The 24,895-nt window shown below is 39.4% G+C and overlaps 1 protein-coding gene and 1 non-coding gene across 8 annotated transcripts in view; one reads left to right on the forward strand and one right to left on the reverse strand.

Moving 5' to 3' along the window:
* Positions 1-274: 274 nt before the first annotated feature.
* On the reverse strand, positions 275-346 carry TRNAE-CUC (transfer RNA glutamic acid (anticodon CUC)). Its single transcript has one exon. It is a non-coding gene; the product is annotated as a tRNA-Glu (tRNA).
* Positions 347-1,055: 709 nt separating this feature from the next.
* The window catches only part of NCOA7 (nuclear receptor coactivator 7), a 155,087-nt gene continuing 131,247 nt past the window's right edge, over positions 1,056-24,895 (forward strand). For 2 of the 7 annotated variants that reach the window (XM_008007152.3, XM_008007153.3), the window contains exon 1: positions 10,541-11,120. The gene's annotated coding sequence lies outside the window, so the exon portion shown is untranslated. Of the gene's footprint in view, positions 1,395-10,291; positions 10,421-10,540; positions 11,121-11,229; positions 11,248-24,895 lie in introns of those variants that run through there. The other 5 variants (XM_008007150.3, XM_008007154.3, XM_008007151.3 and 2 more) reach the window with 4 other exon arrangements.

Genomic DNA, 24,895 nt, shown 5'->3' on the forward strand with positions numbered 1-24,895 from the left:
ATACAATTTTAGAATCACAGAACTTTGTGTTATTTAATGGATTATAAATTACATTACCTGTAGAGATGGCATATTTTAAGCCTTAGATTAAATAACATTTTAAAACAGTCAATTTTTTAATGATGAAAAAACCCCAACAAGCAAATGAAAAGTACATAAAACTTATGATTAAAAAAAAAAAACTATTAAAAAAACCCAACGAGCAAATGAAAACTACACAAAACTCATGACTTCTAAGTTGCTTGCAGGATTCAAAAATCAAATAAAATGACGCTTCCCTGACCGGGAATCGAACCCGGGCCGCGGCGGTGAGAGCGCCGAATCCTAACCACTAGACCACCAGGGAACTTGCGCAAAAGGTATCTGTAAGCACACTTGCTGTGTTAAAAATCTGCATTTAGTTCCTCTAACCAGTAGGAGGTAGAGTATTGCTTCTAAGCCACACCTACTTTGTTCTTGCTCTGAGTCTATTTCCTGAAATTGAAGCAAATTCTCGGCGCCTTCCGCCGAGCTCCCCGATGGCCCCTTAAGGAAAACCCCTATACCCTCCAAATCTAATCCTCTTCCGACTGCCATGCTGGAAAAGACATCCTGGAAATTCTCATTCTTTTACGTAACATGGAAATTTCTTTACCAAGACAAGTGTTGTCTGGACGCGTACTGTCCAGAGCCTTGTAATTTGCTTTATTATTTTATTAACCATTTTAGCCTCTCTTTCAAATCTAACTTCTGTCCCTCTCCGTCTTTCTTCGTTCTCTGTCACGCGGATGTTAAGTCCCTCTAAACATTTTACTAAATCTAACGATAGACTGCCACCGGCTGAGAGAGTTTCTCGGTGAAGAGCCGGAGCGACCCCGCGCTGTCCTGGGTGCAGAGCGCGTGCTCTACAAATGTGGGTGATGAAGGGCCACGTAGCCTCATAGCACGCGGTTCTATTTTATTTATTTGGTGTAGGCAGGCTAACGAGGCTGGGAGAGCTGTGGGTGGTATGCCTAGTGAAGGATCAGGACATTTGCCCAAGGTTCCAAGCAAATCCTTCAAACCCGCTGTGTTTATTATCCTACTTTCCAAACTGTATTATTATCTGGGCAATTGCTTCACTTCTGCTCATTATATACTAGACATGGCCAGGAAATGATGCAATTACCAAAGGAGTCAAGATACCTTACAGCAGAGTCTTAATTCCGAAACTCTCATAAAGTAAATGTAGAGGGCAGTAAGATATAACTCAGCTTCGAAAGTGCCAGCCGTTACAGTTGAAGAAATCTAACCCAAGAGACTTCGCTCCGCTGCAAGATGGAAGGAGGCTTAAGTAAGACATAAATTTGTAATGAACTTGCTCACAACATCCGGCCACTGTGAGTTGCAGTCATCATCCATTACCACAAAATTAGGTGAGCCTGTGCTTGAATCTCGTTTCTTTTTTTTTTCAGCAAATCAGAGATGAAGTTTAAATCATTGATACTTTATCTGAAAATATGTAATAATATGAGAACAGGAAGATTTAAGGGGGTTATTAAGATAATAAGATAGAAAAATCATCAGAAGAAATTTCTACACTTCATTGTATTTTAAGTAGGACACTTCTTTCCTATACCAAGGAATCTTAGATCAAGTTCAGTAGGTGGAGCTCTTACCTCTTAATTAAGGGGTTGCTAGACCTTAGCATTAGAGTATCTGGTTTTGAATAAAAAGATTAAGCAGATATTAGTTTAAATTTGTATAGGTTTAGTCACAATATTTTATGCAAAGTACAAAAGGGTATGGTGAAAACCACCCTCCTACTCACTCCTTTCTTCTTCCTAGAAGTAACCAGTGTTACCAGCTTCTTCTGTATCTCCCAGAAATGATCTATGCACATACAACAGGTATCTAGTTCATTTTCCTCCAACTTTTTGGTTTTGAAACATATCAAACCAACAGAAAGTTGCAACTGTAGTACCATGAACACACATATGTCCTTCATCTAGACCAGTGCCTTCCAATTTACAGCTTCAGCAACTTGTGGCTATTAGGCACTAAAATGTAGCCAGTATGAATAGATATTCTGTAAATGTTGGATCTACACTGCACGTTTAAGCACTAGTATTTAGAAAAATAAATGTAAAATATCACGTTAATACTTTTTACTTTAATTACGTTTTTAAATGAGAATAATTGGATATATTGGGTTAAATAAAATATTAAAATTAATTTTGCTTTCTTTTTACTTTTTTAACGTAGCTACTAGGATATTTAAAATTATACATGTGCTTACATTATATTTCTGTCTTACAGTACTGTTCTAGATTCATCAATTATTAATATTTTCCATATTTGCTTTCTCTATTTTTTTCAGAACCATTTGAGGTTAGCTGCAGACAGCATACTTTATCATACATACTAAACACTTTATTATGCATCTACTAAGAGCAATCAATCTAATTATCATCTCAGGAAATTTAATTCCACATTGTCATTTATTATATGGTCAATAATCAAATTTTCTAGTTGTCCTAATAATCTCGTTTATAGTTTTTCTTTTAATCTAGGATATACTCTTGGATTATACCTTGCATTTAGTTGTCACATGTCCGTAGTCTCCTTCCTTTAATCTGGAACAGTTTCCCCTAACTTTTTTCTTTTACATCACTGACCTTTTTGAATAGTGGACTACAATAGTTTCAGAAAATTCGCCAATTTAAATATTTCTTTTGGCGGGACAACTATCCTAAGTGATGTGTCTTTCTCAGTGCATTATATCAGAATGCACATAATTCCAGTGTATCACATTACCTGTAATGGGTAAGTGTGGTAGGCAGAACCATGTCCGCTTCACCCCACAACCCCAGAGATGTCACTGTCCTAATCCCCAGAACATGTTGACATGTCACCTTACATGGCAAAAGGAACTTTGCAAATGTGATTAAGATTTTGAGATGGAGGAGATTATCCTAGATTACCGGGATGGGCCCCAAATCATCACAAACATTCTTATGAGTGAAAGAGCAGGGCAGAGGCGTCAGGTCAGAGCGATGTGATGTGCAAAAGACTCATTTGGCCATTGCTGCCTTTGAAAAGGGAGGAAGGAGAACCACAAGCCAAGGAATGCAGGCAGTTCCTTTTCTCCCATAGGCTTCCAGACAGAAAGCAGCTCTGCCAACATCTTGATTTTAGCTCAATGAGACTTACGTTGTGCTTCTGAACTACAGAACTGTAAGATAATAAATTTGCGTAGCTTTAAGTCCCTAATTTAGTGGCAATTTTTATGGTAGCAACAGGAAACTAATACAGTAAGTACGGTCACTTGATTAAGGTGTCTGCCATATTTCTCCGTCATAAAGCTACCTTTTATAATTGTAATTAATTGGCAAATGTTGGAAAAAGCAAATATCAATGGTGGAAGTGATACTTTGAGACTGTAGACCATTCTGTTCCTCAGCAAACTTTTAGCCAATGGGTTTAGCATCCACTGATGATCCTTGTCTGAATCAATTATTGCTACAGTGATGGCAAAATGGTGATATTTTAATTTTATCATCCTTCTGAAAAGAACTTTCCTTCCTCTTCTCCCTCTTTTTATTCTTTATTTAATTTTTACATATCAGCCCGGACTTATATTCTTTTTTCTGTTTTAGTGAGTTTTTATTCAATGTGTTATATTCTGTTGCTGTCATTATTCATTTAAAACCTAAATTGTCCCAAATTCAGCCAGAAGGAGTCCATTCAAGCTGTGTTCTTTTGGAATGTCCCTATACATTTTTGAGCACCTCTTTACTTTCAAGCACAACATGACCCAGGTACAGCCTGTATTTTATAACAGGAAGAATTAACATCTTTGAACATATATCTGTTTTTCTTTAATTTCCTTTTTAAATTTTTTTACACAAAGAGTAGCATACTCTACATGGTTTTCTGTATTTTTTAATCAATATCTTTAGAGGGCGTTCATTATTTAAATGGAGTTTCCTCATTGTTTTTGGCAACTGCAGGGTAGGTATTCCACTGTACAGATATCTTACTAAAGCAGTTCCATATCATTGGGCATTTAGATTGTTTACAACTTTCTACTGTTACCAAAGTACAGCCAAAAATAACCTTGGAACAACATAATTTAACATTTAGTTTTTATTAACTTGCCCACAAGTGATTCATCTTATAGAGTGCCAATTTCTGATTTGAAAATGCTAGAAGAAAAATCATAGTATCCAATTCATATTCAACTATCATTATAATTTATTTACAATTTTTCAATTTGATCTCAACCTGAGTCAGCTGTCCTTTTGTTTATTAAGCTATTCATTCATTTGACAAACATTTATTGAATCTAATATATGTCAGGTACTATGCTGGACACCAAAGACACCACACTGAACAAAACAGGATCCCTGACCTTAAAACTTAGTCTAGTTGAGTTCAAGTAACCAAGCAATTATGGTATAATAAGAGAAATGTATCTTTATACTAAGTTTATTTAATAGATTAAGAATCCATCTTTTATCACGTATACATGGAATATAAAATGGAATAGCCACACTAGAAAATAGTTTAGCAGTTTCTTAAAAAACTAAATATGCACTTACCATATGACTCAGCAAATGTACTCTTGGGCATTTATCCCAGAAAAATGAAAACTTATGTTCACATAAAACCTGCAAATGAATGTTCATAGCACTAGCTTTATTCATAATAGCCCAAAACTGGAGACAACTGAAATGCCCTTCAATGGGTGAATGGTTAAGCAAACTGTGATATATCGATATTCCTTGGAATATTATCTGAAAAGGGAAGGAACGATTGATACATGTAATAACTTGCATAGATCTCAAGGGAATTATAATGAGTGGGGAAAAAAGCCAATCTAAAAGGTACCATTTGATTCAATTTATATAGCATTCTTGAAATTATAGAGAAGGGAGATTAGTGGTTGCCAGGAATAGGGATGTGGTGAAGAGGAAGATCAGTATGATTCTAAAGGAGTAGCTTACGGGAGCCTCATGGTGATAGCTCTGTATTTTATTGTGGTGGTGATACAAGATATGATAACATTGCATAGAAACACACACACACACACACACACGCCATGCATGAATGTATGTGAAACTGGTGAAACCTGGCTGTGCACGGTGGCTCACGCCTGTAATCCCAGCACTTTGGGAGGCCAAGGCGGGTCAATCACCTGAGGTCAGGGGTTTGAGCCAGCCTGGCCAACATGGTGAAACCCCATCTCTACTAAAAGTATAAAAACTAGCCGGGCGTGGTGGTGGGCGCCTGTAATCGCAGTTACTCGGGAAGCTGAGGCAGGAGAACTTCTTGAACCCAGGAGATGGAGGCTGCAGTGAGCTGACACAGTGTCACTGTACTCCAGCCTTGGCAACAGAGTGAGACTCTGTCTCAAAAAAAAAAAAAAAAAGAAAAAGAAAAAAAAAACTGGTGAGATCTGAATAAGCTCTCAAGATTGTACCAATGCCAATTTCCTGGTTCTGATATTGTAATATAATTATGCAAGATATGCAACATGGGGAGAAAACTAGGAGGAAACACAGGACTTCCCTGTACATTTTTTGCAACTATTTATTAATCTGTAATTATTTCCCTATTAGTGTATTCACTGTAAATTTATTGTACCCAATAATACAAACCACCACCACATAATGTCACTTTTTTAGGGATTCCTTTCAAAATTTTAAATTATATTTTAGCACCACTGTGTAGCAGCTTATTTGAATATGTTTTTCAGAAAGTGTAAAAACTATGTCACGACTTCTCAAGCTACTGAACAGACTATTTGTAGAAGAAATAAGACAACAGGAAATTGTTCAAAAGCAGATATTTTTTAATTAACTGTGAATAAAAGAAAAGGACAGATTTATTGGGCTAACTCTAAATAATCAGCCATAAGTATGAAATGATGACAGCTATGTGGACAACAATCCATTTCTATATATAGCAATATTTATTTCTCAGGACACTCTGGTAGACTACACAAAGGCCAAGGTGATTTCTACCTCCTCTTCAGATTTATAACAAGCCAAATGAAGCACTGAACATAGGTCTATCCACAAAAGGACACTTTTACATTTTTCTCAGAACTCAAGATATTATCATAATTAACCAGTAGACAAATGACCCCAGTTCGTGAAAATGAGCCACCACCTTCAATACTATTAAATAATAAACTCTCTTCTGCCTCTTTAGTTGCAGGATGACTACTCGTATACCTCCACACATGATCATCAGTATTTGCCTCCTGTGTCTCAACCAGCCTGAGTCAAGTGTATGAAAAGAGGTGTTTCTCTCTGTGCTAGAGAAAGAAGGATAGGTTCACTAAAGAGTGAATTTTCTTGGTGCTAGTAGCCTAAGCTCATCACCTAATGCATAAAACTCATCTCCCACACCTTTTGAGAGACCTTCTAAAGACATTTCAATATTTTCAGTAGCTCCAAGGTCATTACTTAACCAGTTTTGAAACTACACTCAAAACTTTAAAATTTTGTTAAAGGGTAAGCAACTTCCAAATTCTCCTTCTAAGTGACTTCATCCTGTTATTTATACATCACATATGTACATATCCATTCCTGTAATCAAGTAATTCTAAATTTGGGACAAAATATCATACATAATAATCATTATCTTTTTTTTTTTTTTTTTGAGATGGAGTATGGCTCTGTCACCCAGGCTGGAGTGCGTAAGTGTGATCTCAGCTCAGTGCAACCTCTGCCTCTGGGGTTCAAGTGATTCTCCTGCCTCAGCCTCCCCAGTAGGTGGGATACAGGCATGTGCCACCATGCCCAACTAATTTTTCTATTTTTAGTATTGGCAGGTTTCATCATGTTGCCCAGACTTGTCTCGAACTCCTGACCTCAAGTGATCCACCCACCTTGTCCTCCCTAAATGCTGGGATTACAGGTGTGAAAATAGGCCAGGTGCAGTGGCTCATGTCTGTAATCCCAGCACTTTGGGAGGCTGAGGCAGATGGATTACTTGAGCCTAGGAGTTTGAGACCAGCCTGGGCAACATGGCAAAACTCCATCTCTACAAAAAATACAAAAATTAGCCGGGTGTGGTGGTGCATGCCTGTAGTCCCAGCTACTTGGGAGACTGAGGTGGGAAGATCACTGGAGCCAGGAGTTGGAGGTCACACTCTAGCTTGGGTGACAGAATGAGACCCTGTCTTGAAAAAAAAAAAAAAAGAACGGAAAAGAAAATACAGTGGCGTTCTAGATCAGCCAGAGACTCAGGAGTCTTTCATTTGGGCAATGTTAGAGTAGTATTTGCCAATATTTTTAGAATTCTAGTTTCATGAGAAGTTACTAGTGTTGTGTTCAAAAACAGAAATACTAATCATGCTTCTTCATTACAAGAATTGTCTTTAGATAGATAGGTAAGAAAAATACCAAACACATTTGTCGGATTGCCACTGTTTGGCAATGTTTCTCTAAGCCCGCCTACTTTAGTCCTCTAGAAAATCACTTGGGAGAAATCCTGTTGCCTGAACCCAGAGATCCAGCTGCCTCCCACAGGTTCAGCAAAGCAAACAAATGGCAGAGCGAGTGAAGTGATCCCTCTCTTCTTCCTTTAAGAAAGGAAGGGATCTCTGTTCCTCTTATCTACTCCAAAGTCTCATCGTACAAAGGTTGTTTATTCCCGCAAAAGTTAAATGACAAACCCACCTAAATTATCCTACAATGGCCTCTACCCTTCAACAGAGAAAGGCCAGTTTTCGTATTTAAAAGAGGCCCTCACAGCCATAAAATCAGTGTAGTATTACATTTTTTCATTAATTCGGCATTTACCAAATAACTTCTGCTAGCCAAGAACAGTGAAAAGTGTGAGGGATACCATTTTTAAAAAGAACAACTTTATCATAATAAAATATATTATTCTAGTAATACCTTTGATTGATGGCCACATTCTAGACTTTAGTCTAAGAACCACTCGGGATTATCTCCTTTAATTCCTATATCCACCCTATAAAGTTGGTACTGTTGCCATTCTTTATAGATAAAGCATATCCTTTACGGATAAAGCCGCTGAGGTTAAGTAGTTTACCCAAGGTCAGCACGTGGTGGAGCTGTAGTCTGAAGCCAGAGCCTGAATTCTTAAAGATTATCATGTTCTTAAGAAGTACACTTTCTACTGAGGTTTGATCTGTAGTACACTAAGATTTCCCAAATTATTTCATGTATTATATCTTATCTGCCAATTAAAATTTGACCTTCTATTTAGGGCAGTACTGTTCAAAACGATTTTCTGCAATAATGAAAGTTCTAGTCTGTGCTGTCCAAAAGCACAGTCTAGCCATAATTTAAATTTAAACGGCTACAAGTAGCTAATGCATACAGTACTGGACAACACATATAAGGAATAGTTTCACGTCTTCTGATTTCTCTATAAAGCCAAGGCTTAGGTAAATCAGTTAATGGAAAGGAACGAGTGAAGAATCTTTAGGAAGAGTTTGTACTCCCTTAGCTGGGGAGCAGAATCTTTATTTTATCAAGACTTTCAGTATAATAAAAATGTTATAAGAAGCATGTGATACAGCATGCAGTCCTAGAGGAGTTCATAAATATAGATTCTTAAATTCCTTGCAGTATCTTTGGAAGACTGCCTTTTATTTTTGAGATGGAGTCTCACTCTGTCACCAGGCTGGAGTGCAGTGGTGTGGTCTTGGCTCACTGCAACCTCTGCCTCCCAGTTTCTAGTGATTCTCCTGCCTCAGACTCCCAAGTAGCTGAGACTACAGGTCTGCGCCACCACACCCAGCTATTTGTGTGTGTGTGTGTGTTTAGTAGAGACCGGCTTTCACCATGTTGGCCAGGATAGTCTCGATCTCTTGACCTCGTGATCTGCCCGCCCCCCGGCCTTCCAAAGTGCTGGGATTACAAGCGTGAGCCACCGCGCTTGTTGGCCAGAAGACTGAAGTTTTGTAATTGATGGTCACAACTTTAAAAATACATGCTCAGTTATAGCTTTTTGTCTAATAAAAAAATCACTGCTTAATTTATTTACAAAACATGGAGTCCATAGAGAGAAAAACAACAGGAGCCTCTTGGTAGTAAAAGGATGAGAAACAGTGAAAACCTGTAAGTCAATGGACATTTCCTTCAGAAACTACATTCAAAACTTAAAAATTTTGTTAAAGAGTAAGCAACTGCCAAATTCTCCTCCTGTGACATCACCCTGTTACTTATACATCAGTTACGTACATATACATTCCTATCATCAAGTAATTCTAAATTTGGGAAAATATCATAAATAATAATAGTTATCTTTTGAAAATAAACTGGGGCTCTAGATCAACCAGAGTGTCAGGAAGCAGCCAAGTCACGCCCCACTGGGTGCTTCCTGGACAAGCGCAGTGCAGCTCCCACAGGGCCTCACATCCAACCTTCAATTTGCTTAAAAGAACTAGCTCAAAAAATCTTAGCTATTTAGTCACAATTTGTCCTTGCCATGGAACATGTTTTTCTTTTGCCTGATTTTTAATAACCTTAGATTTCAAAATCATAAAAGCACTCATCAAAGAACTGTGAGAGCAGCTCAGCGTCTCTGGAGATCTCAAACCATGTTCCTTTGATACAATGCAATCAACTCTTTATATTTTAGGAACCTAATTTTCCCTTACTAAATGCTAAATAATTTACAAATAACACAATGGCTACGGAAAAAAAATCCAACATCTTTACATTCAAATCCCAAAGATATAAACCTGACGTCTAAATTAATACGTGCTTAGTGCAAATTTGGACAATTATTCCACATTTGCAGTATAGTATAACATGACCACCTGCTACTGAAATGCCAAAGCCACCACTGTTAACGCTTTGCTCCGCCTTCCGGAGAGTTTATTACAGCTTAAGCAGCGTCAACAACCCAGAGGGGGCCGCTATCTAGTTTATCTGTGTGGAAGGCCTGTGACACAGTTAACAGACTATTGCAGGCCCTTCCTTGGGATATTTTTCTTCACATAAGAGTGAATGAACTCCACGGCCAGATCCTCCTAGTCATCTTGCAGTGCTGGTCATGGGACCGCAGAGGGAACAGCACCCAACTGGGGATGGGGAGCTCACAGGCACGGGCCCCCGCAGCTGATGCAAACCTTCCCCCTCCAAGGTTCTCTCGAGTATCTGCCAAGAGTCGGCTGGAGGGCCCAACTGCTATGTTCCTATTGCCGTAATGACTGCAATTTGGCAGCATCCAGGATGCTGTACCGGGAACGGGAGGGGGAGGCGATGGTGGGCCCCTCTGCTAAACGCAACGCCGGAAGGGACAGAAGGATGAATTTATTGTGGCCATCGGTCCCGAGGTGGAAGGAAAGTCAAAGGGCTTTAAAGCTGAGGAGACGCTCTAACTCCTGCTCTGCTGTCAAAGCCTTACTTCCCAGGAAGAGTAGGGGCTAAGGCGGGCCAGCTCTAAGGGGGATGCGGCCCGGGGTGAGGTAAGAGGACCCTCCTAGGTGCCACTGCCAGGCGGCGGTTCGCTGGGGCAGCAAGGCGCCTGCACTCGGGAGGGGCCACAAAGGGCCGAGGCCTGCGGAGGCAGCGCGCGCAGCTCTCCGGGGCGGAGTCGCCGGGCTAGAGGCAGCGGAGGCTGCAGCAGCCGCGGGTAGCCGGAGTGCCCAGCCTCCCAGCTCGGAGGTCGCGGGGGGCGGGGAGGATGCCGCAATTGCAGCCCGAGCCGCGGAGCCCGGTCGCCGAGCTCCCCGGCCCCCGCAACCGCGGTGGGGCGCAGCGCGCGCCACGGGCCGGGCGGAGCTAGAGGCGGGCGTCTGCACAGTGTCGCGCCACCCGCGGCTCCCCGCCTTCGGCCGGGCTCGGGAGCCCGTCGCTGCCGATGCCCTGACGGTGGGCGCAGCTGCGTGGCTGGCGAGGCGTCGCGCGTGGGGAGAGGCCTAAGACACCCCGACTGCGGCGGCTGCGCCCACGCGATTGGGGCGCGGGGCCCCGCGGGCGCGCGCCTTGGAGCTCCCGCCTCCTCCCCTTGCTCCTCCTCGGCGTACGGTCCTCCCCTGACCCCTCCTTCCACCCGCCGAGAGGATGCGCTCGCCGGCGCCCAGCAGCAGAGGCCACCGCTGCCAGAAATGCATGCGTCTGATCCCCTTCTCCCGGACCCCAGAAGCCGGCGCCCCCGCCCTGTAGGTAGGTGGTGAGGCGGGGCCCAGCCCTCGCCGCCGCCCGCTGCTGATGCTGCCGCCGAGAGGCCGCGGGCAGGGTTCAGGACCGGCCAAACTTGCCTCCCGCCGGGGGCTCGGTGGAGCGCTCGGAGGTGTGCTAATGGCGCTGGGCGCAGCCCCCTGTGAACCTGAAAACCTCTACTTGAGCTCGGGAGGCCGAGCGGGGGCGAAGGAGAGCTTGACCCTTCCCCGCCAATCCCCTGGGGGCTGTGGAGGTGCGCGCCCCGCGGTGCGGGAGTGGGGAGGACAGGTTGGCATGGGGCTTATTTGGGGAGAAGACCGTTGGATTTTCAGCAGCTCAGGTGGAAATATGTCACTGTGTTTTTCCGGCTGGATTAGCAGATACGTTCTTCCCGTCTTTCTAGCCAAAACATGTAGACAGGCAAAGGGTTATATTAGCGGCATGTAGAAGTCGCTGTGGATTTTTGTGTATTTCAGAGCTAGTTGGTTGGTATATAAAACCGATGGTGCAAACCCTTACCGTCAACACGTTAGGGCCAGTTTAAAGAAGGTCCTTCTAGAAGTCAGATTATTCGGGAGATCGATGAGGCTGGGGGATATTGTTGTGCTGCGTATTTAGGAGCCTCTCCTTACGTGAAGGGATGTGTTTTAAGAGTGGCAACTTTGATACAGGTGTCGGGAGTTGAGATTCTGCTGGAAGGATGTACCGGGTCAGCCAGCAGAGGCAGCCTTGTGCCCAGCCTAACTTCCAACTCGGTGTTATGCTCTGTATTTCTTAGACGCTGGTTATCTGTGAATGATTTTCCCCTCTAGGTGTAAAGTTTATACATCAGAGCTTTTGGCAAGATTCTCTCTTCCCAGGCTATCATTTTTTATTTTATATTCAGCAATAAGGTTTAAAGTTTTGAAAAATGCATCACTGTAAGCTCCAATTTTATAGTCACTTAGGTATAGAAATTTGGAGAAGTGACTCAGTATAAGCTCAAAAAGGACAGAATCTTGAATCTTTCTTTTAAATCCTATAATCTTCTGCATCTTATGCAGAATAAGTGCTCATTAGTTATTTGTTGAATGAATGAACTGTGTTTCAAGCTTTCATCTAAAAACCACAGTTTAGAATCACAGAATTGTTCTGTGGCTGGTGAAATTTAATTGGATTTCAAAAATTGCTTCTTCGTATAAATAGGCAAACTCAGTTATTTTAACATTTATATTTCAATTCTGACATTTTTAGGACCATATGCTGCCTTTCTGTAATGTGTCATTAAGGTTATGAGGTAATTCTCCCCAACTCCTAAGTTCATTTCGTGTCTAAGCTTGCAAAATTTCCAGTCTCATTGGTAATCATGCCTACTTCAACTGTGCTCTCAAACACAATTTAAAAAGTAAAAGTCGTGTTTCAAAGAAAATTCTAAGTTACCCCAGAGGAAACAATGATTTGGTTAATAAGTGATGTATTAACTTGTTTTAGAGTTGAGTTTTTCTGGTTTGATCTAATTATCATGTCTTTTATTACAGGCAAAAGTAGAAATAAAACATTTAGAAGTGTCTGTGATTCTTAAGTGATTCAATTTAAACTGTTTTCTTCTCAGTATAGAAACACATCAGTTTCCAAATTTGACAGCCAGGGGGTTGTAAAATGAGGGTTTGGAAGATATAGTGGAAGATAACTGCTTTAAAATGTTATATGTTTTTGAAAAAAAAAAAAAACAAGGTTAACTGCATCACACTTTATCTGCTTTATTTTTACACTATGATATTTTCTGTTTTGATTTCATTTTTTTTCCATCACATGAATTTCATGAGTCAGTGTGAACTTCTTTCAATCTCTGCTTAACAATATTATCTGGGTGCGCTCCCAGATTTTCTTTCTGACATTTTAATGCATCTGTACCATCTTCACTTCATATTACCCAAATGACTTATTTTTACACAATATGGTAGGCCATACTTTATTACCATTGCTTCTCCAACCTACTTATTTTCTTCCTAGATGGATAAGGAAACAAAACTTTTCTATAAAAGGTAATAAGACTGCAGGAACCAACAGTGAGAGGGAACTTATGAAAAAAATTGATTTGTTATGATTTATTAAAATAAATCCTAAATTCTCTCCTGTAAAAAAGATAATTACACTTTACACTTCTTAAATTTGTAACCCAGGGTATTGAGCAATTAATTTACCTGACTCTTCCTTGCACACTGAGCTTTTCAAAAAAGCCCTCCCCTTTGGTTACAGTAAGCTGTCTTTACCTTGTTACTTATAAGCACTTATGTGTTCGTTTTACACGTAGGAGTTGAGCCTTTAACTGCTCAGTTTAACTGCTATTACTTTGGCCTTGGAATCACAGTCAAATAAAAGCTCTAATCTCAGATTCGAAGAGGTATTTTTCTCTTGTGTGTCCTGCATCCAAATACGCAGTGCCTCTGGGATTGGATGTTTCTCTTTTGGGTCCTACCTCCTGATCCCCCAGCACTCCGCCTCCAGAAGCACCACCAGAATGCAATCCAAGACCTGGATTTCCTCTGTCTTTCTCTATCTTCCTAAAGGCTGTATTTTAGAAACCTCTATTCCTTTCTTGCTAAATGCCATTTACCATTGTTTTTAAAATCCCAGTCCATAATTTTTTGTTTGTTTAAATTCAACAGGATCCACTCAATTCACTTGTACTGGAATCAAAATTGTTGATTGCAGAAAAAAATATACAGAAGTAAATTTGTTTGACCTTGAATTTCAGATATAGGGAATACATGAAGAGTAATTGTTGTCTACTGGTCTCCCCTCAACAGTGATACAAAATGCATTTGTTTCTGCACATGCCAGACAATATGAATTTTCTGTTGCTAAATTTGATCAGAAGCTTAATTGAGAGAAATGATGTTTATGGGGGGTTGGCTGAACAAAAGCCATGATGTCAACCTATTCCCTTCCAATACTAGCTATTGGACCAGGAGTCTACCCAGATCTTCAGAATCTGTACTTTGGTACCTTGTTTTGCATTCTTAACACACACCCCCTCCATATGCCCACACTGAGGGATTTTATTAATACAGCTGGAGGAAAATTACTATTATGTTACTTTAGAAATGTGGTTATGATCATGGTTCTTTCTATAGTTCCTGTTTGAAGACTCATGCAAGAAATTCCTTTTAACTTTAAATGCCAAAGAAAAACTTTACTTACCCTGAACAATTTGTGTGTGTGTGTGTGTTGTCTTTTCATCATGCAAAATGAGAATCAAATCATTGATTATATTTCCCTTTCTAACTTGGCAACTAGGAAATGAATAGTCAAATTTGCAACTGAATTTTAATAATCATATAAAAATTCATAACCTAATATCAATATTCTGTCTTTTATGGTCTTGAGCTTCTGTTCTACCTTGTTTTTCTTGATTCTGATGTTTATGTAATTATACTTTTCCATTTGATTGAATTATATTCTTTTAAGATGACTCATATCCTTTGTGGAACAAGGCAGATTATAAAACATAAAACCAAATAAATGAAAACATTGCACAATTGATCTCTGGACACAGTATGTTTTTGATGAATAAGTTTAATTGGTTACATTAAATGTTTTGAACAAGAATTGCAGATTTAGTGCATTTGAACTTAGCCAAATGGAAAACAATGTGACATAGTTTTACAAAACTTTTTTTTAAACTCTTGCATTTATATTCACTCATTACTAATTTGAAATTAATAAAGCCATTCAATTTAAGTAAATTATATTTGGAGTACCTGCCTTAAATGCTATATACGTTGAACAGGAGTTTCAATAGAATAAAGTCATTTTTAGCCAAAGGGCCTAACTTAGCATAACACTCACCAGAGTGGATCAAAAATCTGACCTTCACATCAGTGATTCATGTGATTTATTCTTGTTTTAATAAATTATAGAGTCTTCTCTGAGTCTCTTTTATTTACCATGAAATCTAAAAGATGGAGCTTCTGGAGTTAATTCTTCATATTGATGTTTTGACACCTAATTGTTAAGTTGGTTGAATTTACCCAGGTAACCCAGTATTTACATCGACATGGTAAGTTGAGCTTGATATATTTATCACCATGGTAAGCAGAAAGATCGCCCTTTCTTAAGGGTCAGTCATTTGTACAGTCTGGTAGCCTTTGGCATAAAAATGATCTGAATTCAGAAGTGCAACTTAAAACATAAGAGGGGGTTTGGAGGGGGACCTGGGCAGGTTTTTACATAGAGGCATCTCATTCTGATAACCTTCATGTCTTTTTTAAAATTTATTTTTAGAATAGGTAGTATCCTCATGGTTCAAAAGGTATGAATGACTCTAGAGTGAAAGTACTCCCTCTCATACTCATTCACCTGTCACCCATTTCACTAATCCACAGGTAACCAGTGTTAGTTAATTGATAATCTTCTAGTGACATTTTATGCATATGCAAGCAAATATGAACATGGAAGCTGCTCATTTTCTCTCCTAACCTGTCTCTAATTCACTCTGTTCCATTCCCACTGCTTCTGTTTTGCTCCTTAGATGCCTTGGACTGTTGTCTGCATTCTGCCTTGCTCTGCATTTCAGCTGCCCCATTTCAGCAGGCTGTCCTTCTAAACTTCCCCCATCAGACCCTCTAAAACATTTCCATCATACACGGGAAGGAACCTGCACATCTTACCCTGGTCTCTTGGACCCTGAGAGATTCATCTCCTGTCTCTATCCCTCCTTGTCATGCGTTTTACCCACAGTCATTCTTAGCTAAGTCCCCTTGACCCATTTCATAGACCCATAAAAAACCTGATGGAAGTTCAAGTTGTTATCATGCACAGCAAATACCATTTACCTACATGTCCTTATTTGTGGCTCCCCAAGCTAAAAATTTTGTGTTTTAGAAATACAAAACTAATTGCCACTTTGTGCACATGGATAGAGTATGATTTTTCTTCTCCACGCTTTTCCCTCTGCTTGGAACATGCTGTCCAATTTTCATGAGCAAGCCACACTCATTTCTGGTATCATCTCTAGGGGTGTTTCTTAGCTGAGATTCTGTAAACTCATGGAGCCTTCCATATGTAATTAGTGTCCCAAGTAGGCTTCCATACTAGGAATAATTTTCCATACTAGGAATAATTTTCTATATTAGCTGTGTTATAGCTAATAGCTATACTTTGCTTCTAGCAAAATTGACTTTCTGGTAAAACTTAACGATGATTTTGGATAGTGTGTAAGATTGGTCAAAAAAAATCACAGTTGAAGCTTTTATTTAATCATTCATCCTTCTTCTCTCCCCACTCCCCACCCACCTCAATATAAATCAGTTGTCCCTCAGTATCTGCAGGGGATTGGTTCCAGGGGTGGGTTCCAGGACCCCTGCAGATACCAAAATCTGAGGATGCTCAGGTTCCTGATATCAAATGTTATAGTATTTGCATACAATCTATGCACATCCTCCTGTATATTTAAACTCATCTCTATATGACTTGAAATACCCCAATACAGTGTAAATACTAAGTAGATAGTTATTATAGTACAATGTTTAGAGAATAATGATAAGGAAAAATGTCTGTACATGTTCAGTACACAACCATCCAACAATTCATTTTTTTCTTCAAGCTTTTTTTTTTTTTGAGACAGATTCCCACTGTTTTGAGACAGACCCTCTGTCATCTGGGCTGGAGTACAGTGATGTAATCTTGGCTCGCTGCAACCTCCACTTCCCAGGTTCAAGTGATTCTCCTGCCTCAGCCTCCTGAGTAGCTGGGATTACAGGCATGTGCCACCAATCCCAGCTAATTTTTGTATTTTCAGTACAGACAGGATTTCACCATGTTGTCCCTACTGGTCTTGAACTCCTGACCTCAAGTGATCCGCTTGGTTGGTTGATTCCATGGATGCAGAACCCATGGATATGGAGGGCCACCTGTGCATGTCCAGATCAATTTTTTTTAGCAGCCCTTGCTTACTTTACTAATTCTTAAACACTGTGTTAACACCCATTAAAAATAGCTTTGGTGTTTATTATGACACTCATCTGGGAGAGTGTCTTTTATGCCTCCCACTCTACTTTTCTTCTGTGGTTGGTACATAAAGGGGCGAAAGCCTCCATATAGGGTGTCACTGAAGTTTGGGGATCAACCAGGCAAAAAGGGTACTCTTAAAACATTGAAAGGATTGAAGATTGACCCTGATAGATAACATGAGCCATCTGGAGAGAGTGGTCCAATCTAAGAAGTGACTCGTAAGTATGTGAATGAAATATTTTTAATTCCAACCCAAGTAATCAGAGATCTTAAGTGCTTGGTTTTTATTGCAAAGTGCCTGGCATGAGGTAATTTGCTTTTGATAGCTGATTAACAGAGGATTTAGAGAGTGAGAGTTTAATAGTGTTTGTTCAGCACTGTTCATGTGGAATTTCTGACTGCTGGGTTGTGCTTATCACTAACCAGGTATGCCTTATAGAATAGAAATAATTTGTGAGATAAATCCGTAGGTCTGAGATCCCTTAAGAGCTTTCATGTTTCTTCTGTGATTGGGGCACTATACAAACATTGAATTTATTGACTTGTTTCCCCAGGCGTGCTGATATCATGAAGTGAGAGTGCTCTTAGTAGCAGTGCTAAATATTCTAGCCATTGGATAAGTGTCGCCCCTGTAGTATGGGATAAATCTCAATTTCAGGCTATTCATGGGTCTGTTGGGAAGGTCTGCTCAGTTCTGTGGTTGCAGGTGTTTACAGCTGAGCCCTCATCCCTAGTTTCCGGTGATTTCCCCCGGGGTTCTGCCTGTCTATAGTGTCCCACTGAAACAACTAGTTAGCAATACTCTTTGATATTTTGAATCACAGAGCATTCCAAAATAATTTCTATTTAACATGTCTTAACTCTTTGAAAACCTTTATAACAAGAAATAGGAATAAAATATTCACAAAACAAGAACTTAAGATGTCCAAGACATGAAAATAATACTGACTTCATGGCATCAAATAAATGCAGATTATTAGATTTTAAAAGTCAGTTGCAATGCTGGCAAGAGTGAGGTTGTTTTTAGCTCATGAAGGGTAGAATGGTATACCTTCAATGGAGAGCAGTTTGCCTCATGGACTCCCTTGGCACTCATGATTCTCTTCTGAGTATATCCTAAGGAAACAATCAGACATTAAGCTGAAGTTCCATGATGAGTCCATGATCTTTGAGAGGCCACTGATACAGTAGAAAGGTTAAAAGCAGGAATGCCAGAACCGGTTATGTGGCCTGGAATCCTGTTCCACCAGTTACCACTTCTGTGCAGTTAGGAAGTTAATTTCTCCACACTTTGAGTTTTCTCATCTGTCAAATGAAGATAATAATAGTATCTACCTCCTACATTGTGCAGAGAATTAGGTAAATTAATTTGTGTAAAGTACTTGGAACCCTGCCTGGCACAGAGTAAGCAACTGTATAAGTATTAGTTATTATCAGGGGTGTTACTGTAAAAATTTGAGAAAAATTCAACAGTGGAGTCTTTTTTTAAGTGATAGTAAATATATATGAAAAGATATTTAGCCATTAAAATAATGATTTTGAGCAATATTTAATTACATGGAAGATATTTATAATAACTGAGTTAGACATAAAAAGTATATACAAAAAATTCTAATTTGATTTTAAGATGCATTTGCATAGAAAACAGGAAAGTGACAAGCTATTACTTTTTTCTCACTAATGGGATCATAAGAGATTTATGTTTTCCTTTTTCACATTTTTATTTGTTATCCATATGTAATTATAATTATTGAACATTATTACAATTATATATCATCTGATTTTTATATTTTTGACTTTTTAAAAGCAAATGCATATTCACTTTGACATATTTTACTTTCTCTTCCTCCTTTTAAAGTTACTAATATTTCACTTCCTCAAAATCTTCACCCACACATCATCTGCTTGGTATTTTCTTGCATTTAGCTCTCTTGCTTTATGTATAGATCAGCTCCAAGCCTGTTTCTTCAAGAATAAGCAGACCAAGTAAAATGACTTAAGAGATTTTAGTGGTGGTGACTTTCTCCTGGAAGTTTAATCCCAAGAATGTGGCTTAGATGATGATGGCACTGTGTCCTCTCTACATTTCATGCACTCACCCTTCTCTTCTACTCTTCCCTGAATGAACTTGGCACTTTAGTGGGGTCAGAATCCTCAGTAATCCCACACGTACAGGAGAATAATTCCTGCCTCCAGGCCTTTGCTGTCCTTGCTAGCTGGAATTTCCCTCATTTCTTCCTTTAAAATCAGTCTTCCGCACCAAGTTTATACTTAATTCCATGAATACTTTCCAACCCATCTATTGTATGGTGACTTCAGTTCTTTTGGCACTTAAGCATTTGTACCACAAATGAGCTAAATATTGGCTTACTTTATTGCTTAGTTGTTCTTTTTTTTTTTTTTTTTTTTTTTGAGACAGACTCTCGCTCTGTCGCCCAGGCTGGAATGCAGTGGTGCTACCCCGGCTCACTGCAACCTCCACTTCCAGGGTTCAAGCAATTCTCCCGTGTCAACCTTTGGAGTAGCTGGGACTATAGGCGTGCACCACCATACTAGGCTAATTTTTTTGCATTTTTAGTAGAGACAAGGTTTAACCATGTTGGTGAGGCTGGTCTCGAACTCCTGACCTCAAATGATCCACCCTTCTCGGCTTCCCAAAGTGCTGGGATTACAGACATGAACCACTGCACTGGGCCAGTTCTTATAGTAAGCTTATAGAAGTTGTGTTTTATATTACTCAACGTCCTTCTATTTTCTAGCACAGCGTTATCCACATGCACGTAGAACACAGGAAAATCGGATGTTGTTGTGTTGATGACGTTCTTAGAGATAAAGTATGAGTGTTCTGTTTCATCATCCCCTTTGCTTATCCTTCTATTTTCCTTGTTTTCAAGATCAGAATGTTATATCATTTGGGTTCTCAGTCTTACAGATATTTTCCTGAAGACTTGATAATAGATTTTCATTTCTAACATCTAAAACTTAAAGGGTTTAATTGCAGAGAGCACCACAGTTAGCAAATGCATTTATAATGGGGGGCTAGTAGTATAATATATAAATTAATCCTAGTTGCAAAGACAGTCCTATCAACTTTAAAATATTGCTTGTTTGATCTAGACAATTTTATGACTCTGTCGGATAATTATTAAGTTTATAAATGTGTTAGAATTTTATAGGTCCATTTCCTGGAAAAGACCAAATCCCAGGGAATGTTGTCACATACCTGCTCTCATAGTCTAGACTGGTGGTTTCTAAAGTGAAGTTCATGCATCACATGAAGGTACAGAAAGAAATTGTTAGAATGTCTTTATTTTCATAACTTCTATTTTAGTTATATGCCTTATAATTATTAGTACAGAAGACGTGTTTTATAAGTAAAAGTAATTAGAGGCTTATGCTCAGATACTTTTATTGATGTGGAATAAAAAGTGGAGACCACTAATCTAAATAAAAGGCAAGACCTTACCGTTTCATAACCTGAAGTCAGTTTCTGTTACTTAGCCGTAACAAGTCAAAAATCAACTTATTAAACATAAATTCTGTGTCCAGCCTGAACAAAGAGTTGTGATGTGTGCATAATTCTGCATGGATGAACAGCATAAGACACATTCCTTGCCTTTAGAGAGTTTACAGTCTGATTGGAAGGAATATGGGCATAAGGAACAATAATTAGAAAATGACACAAGGGGCCAGGCATGGTGGCTCATGCCTGTAATTCCAATACTTTGGGAGGCCAAGGCAGGTGGATCACTTCAGATCAAGAGTTCAAGACCAGCCTGGCCAACATGATGAAACCCTGTCTCTACTAAAAATACAAAAATTAGGCAGGTGTGGGGGCACGCGCCTGTAATCCCAGCTGCTGGGGAGTGTGAGGCAGTGAGGCAGGAGAATCGCTTGAACCTGTGAGGCGGAGGCTGCAGTGAGCTAAGATCGCACCCCTGCACTCCAGCCTGGGTGACAGAGTGAAACACCGTCTCACAAAAGAAATAACGTAAAGAAAATGACACAAGGTAGCATAAATGTGCACTGAGAAACTTAGCAGTATGAGTTTGTCAGTGTAAAATTGCTGTAGAAAGTGTGATAGGAGTGGCATAGTACATGGTGATTCTGCATTCTCAGAATATTCCAAAGACTCTTATAGGATAAATTAATTCTTTGATTATCAGGTCAGTTCTTAGTCCACCTACCCAAATAAGCTGTGCTTGAACTGTCTCCTGGACCCAGATGTTAACTGGATGAACAAAAAGCTCACCGAATTAACATCTGGGCCCAGGAGGCAACTGGTAAATAATTTTTACCAATTTTCTTAATGGCATGCCTGCATTTCCTTTAAATTATAAGAGAACGTGGCAGAATGGACATGTTGAGAAAGTAATAAAGTTTTTGGAGCAGTGATAGTGTATAAAAGTAATTTAAACAGTGATAGTATATAAAAGTAATTTAAAGTCAGTGTATTAGTTTCTTAGTGCAGCCATGACGAAGTACCAGAAGCTGGGTGGCTTTAAACATGTATGTTCTCACTTTCTGGAAGCGAGATGTTCAAAATCAAGGTGTCAGCAGGGCCATGTTCCCCCTGAAACCGGTAGAAGAATCCTTCCTTTTCTCTTCCTAACTTCTGGTGGTTTGCTGGACCTTGGAGTTCCTTAGCTTGCAGCAGTATAGCTCTAAGTGTGGCCTGTGTCTACATGGCATTCTCTCTTTGTGTCTCTATCACTACATGGCCATCTTCTTATAAGGATTCCAGTCATATTGGATTAGGGCAACACACCACTCCAGTGTGATTTCATCTTAACTAACTGTATCTGTAGTGACCCTATTTCCAAATAAGATCACATTCGGGAGTACTGAGTATTATAACTTCAGCATACCTTTTTTTGGAATGCTATAATTTAACCTATAACAGTAAGTAATATCAACCCTTATATATAAATATACCAAGACAATGCACAATTTCTTGTCAAATGATGCCTTCCCAACTAAAACCCCATAACCATGCGAAGTGGTTATGGGGTAAATGACAATTGGAAGAAAAGGAAGCCTCGTCTGCTATTTGTGTCAATTGTCTTGTGTCTGGGCTTTGGTATCTCAGGCCTTGGTAGAATTATTCATATAAACAATAATATGTACTATGTGGTTTTGATCTTTCTGGTAAAACTCCATGAAGTAATTTGTGGATCAGGATGGTTCTAAGGGTGTATTGGGTTTTTTGTTGTGATAATGTTACATAATTGTCTCCAAACCGCAGTGGGTTGTATCCACAAATATGTATTTCACCTTCGTGGATTTGCAGGTTGACTGTGGTTTAGCTACTCCTGGCTGGGTTCTGCAGGCTGGCCTTGGCAAAGGCTAAGTCGGATGCCAAAGCTGAGGTACAGGTTCGGGTCTGTTCCACATGTCTTCATCCTAGAATCCAAGCTGAAGAGGGAGAAGCAGCTACCTGGAGCATACTCTGCTGGTGGGGAGCAGAAACTTGCCAGGTCTCTTAGTGCTTCAAGTCAATATGAATATGACTATTAATCCTCACAGTCTATTGGTCAAAACAAGTCACATGAAAAGTCAGATGTGGTCATATACTCTGTATACTAGTGCAAAGCATCACAGAGCTGCACAGCAAAGGGTATGGATGTATAATTATCTTACAGCAAGGGAAGGAGTGCGTAATTAGGAACAACAATCCAGTCTACCAGAAAGCCATTTTCTTCTGAATTCTACAAGTTTTATGACAAGCAACTCAATAAACCTTTAAAAGAAAGAACGTATTCCATAGACTTGATTTCTTAACCCAGTCTGCTAGAAATTGATAGTTGAATATTACACACATAATTTTTTTTCCCCAAGAAGAAGTCCTTGTACTTCTCCATGCTGATTTAGTTTCACACTGGGCATATTCCCTGCTGCTTAGACACTTTTTGTTATGTCTCGTTCCTGAACCCACATTTGTGTATTTACCACAGTCCATATTTTGCTAACCACAACACTACTTGCCTCTCTCCATTGTTACCAAGACATCTGAGGCAGAATCTGGCAGAAATGCTGTTGTCTTGAGTGTGCTCTTATAGATAACATTTTCATCGGGGATAAAACTGTTTCTGGTTTACAGAGTTGATTGTTAATTGTGTGGCACTATTGAAATATAACCCTGAATTGTGGTTTTCGGGGATGTCCTACTTTTAACACTTTCCCTACCAGCACTGGCCTGTGTGACCCAGCCATTTTCTTACTTCCCTTTTAGCACTCCCTCTGCGTGTCATACGTTTTATTTGGCGTAACTTTTTCATGCCCCTGTTTTCTGATAATTTTATGTAAACCTTATCTCCCTTGTCAAAAATTGAAGTTTCTGTAGAGCACATTGGGTCCTTTTCATAGTCACAAGCTTCAGATAAATAGTACAGTTGTAGGCATAAAACAGGTTCTAAGTGCTTACTGAATTGAAGAAAATTGCTCATAAATACATTACAAGGCACTATTTAGGAGTAAGCATAAGTTGTTTATTGCCACTTATACTCTCCATGTAACTATGCTGAAAGCACATTAAAAAGAGAATGATAATTCAGTTATTTTATTTTGCATTTTTACAGGTATGAATGTATGCCAGTATATTTTGAAAATGCATTCAATTACAGATCTCATCCACTGAAGGCAAAGAAGTACATGGCCTTTTCTTTAGTGAAATGGCAGTTTAACTGATAGATTGTCTCTCATTGATAAAGTCTTAGAAGACACTCAAATTTAATTCTTGAAAAGGAGTGTTTGCTACTTATATACTGTATATTTTTGGAAAGGCATTCCATTTATCTTTTTAACGCCTTTCATCTATCCAATTTTGTTGGTTTTGTCAGTTAACTGTTAATTCAGATCCACGAAATAGCCCCCACCAAATAATAATAAGTAGTAATAGTAGTAGTGGTAACTACTGCTCACATTTTATTTTTTCCTCTCTTGAAATTGATTGCATTGGGACCCGGTGTAAGACCAGGACACATGCATTGGTGATGGCATTTGCTGTGAGCACAGGACCCTGGCACAGTGATTCACATTGGCACATATTCTCTGCAAGGATTTGGTGAATGAGATTGAGTTCTGTACCAGTCTAGAGACTCCAGAAGTTTGCAGCTTATTTCCTTTGGACCGGAGCTAGAATATGTCTGCAAAAAAATCAAATGGGCCAGAGACTGTATGGTTTAGGAATGAATCTGTCTGGTAGTATTAAAACGAATTCCAGAAGTAATTGAAAACAAACTTTTCTTCCCATGTCTCCTGTTTATTGATGCTACTTGGAGCCTAATGTCTTTAGATTTGTCTTAGAGATGATCTGAAGTGATCTTCCAGTGCCACAGCATAGTAGGGGTGTCTCCAGAAACTCCGCTGTGGGTGAGGCAGGCATCATATTTTTCACACCTCTTGTGACAGGTAATCAAAAACATGTCGCAGGTACCCAGTAGTGATTGATGGTGAGGAAGAGGATGTCTCTTATGACTAGGAGATGAGACCAGCAGATAGATTGTTCTGTTTTCATTACCTCCAGTAACTTTCTGTATGATAATGCAGATTTGGCCTTTCTAATCTTTGTGTGCAGGTAGAAAACTTCAAAACTGACTTCTTATACCTTATGAGTGTTAATGAGAGAATGCATTCAATATATTTAAAATATTTAGTAGAAATGTTATAGAACTGTAATTTTTTAATTCTAAAAATGAGCTATAATTTTAGTGCTTAGAAAAAAGCAGGCTTTCATAATTTAAGAGCAACAAAGAAATAAATGTATTTTTTTTTTAAATCAAAAT

The sequence above is a fragment of the Chlorocebus sabaeus genome, chromosome 13, assembly GCF_047675955.1.
Source record: "Chlorocebus sabaeus isolate Y175 chromosome 13, mChlSab1.0.hap1, whole genome shotgun sequence".
NCBI classification, from domain to species: Eukaryota; Metazoa; Chordata; class Mammalia; order Primates; family Cercopithecidae; genus Chlorocebus; species Chlorocebus sabaeus.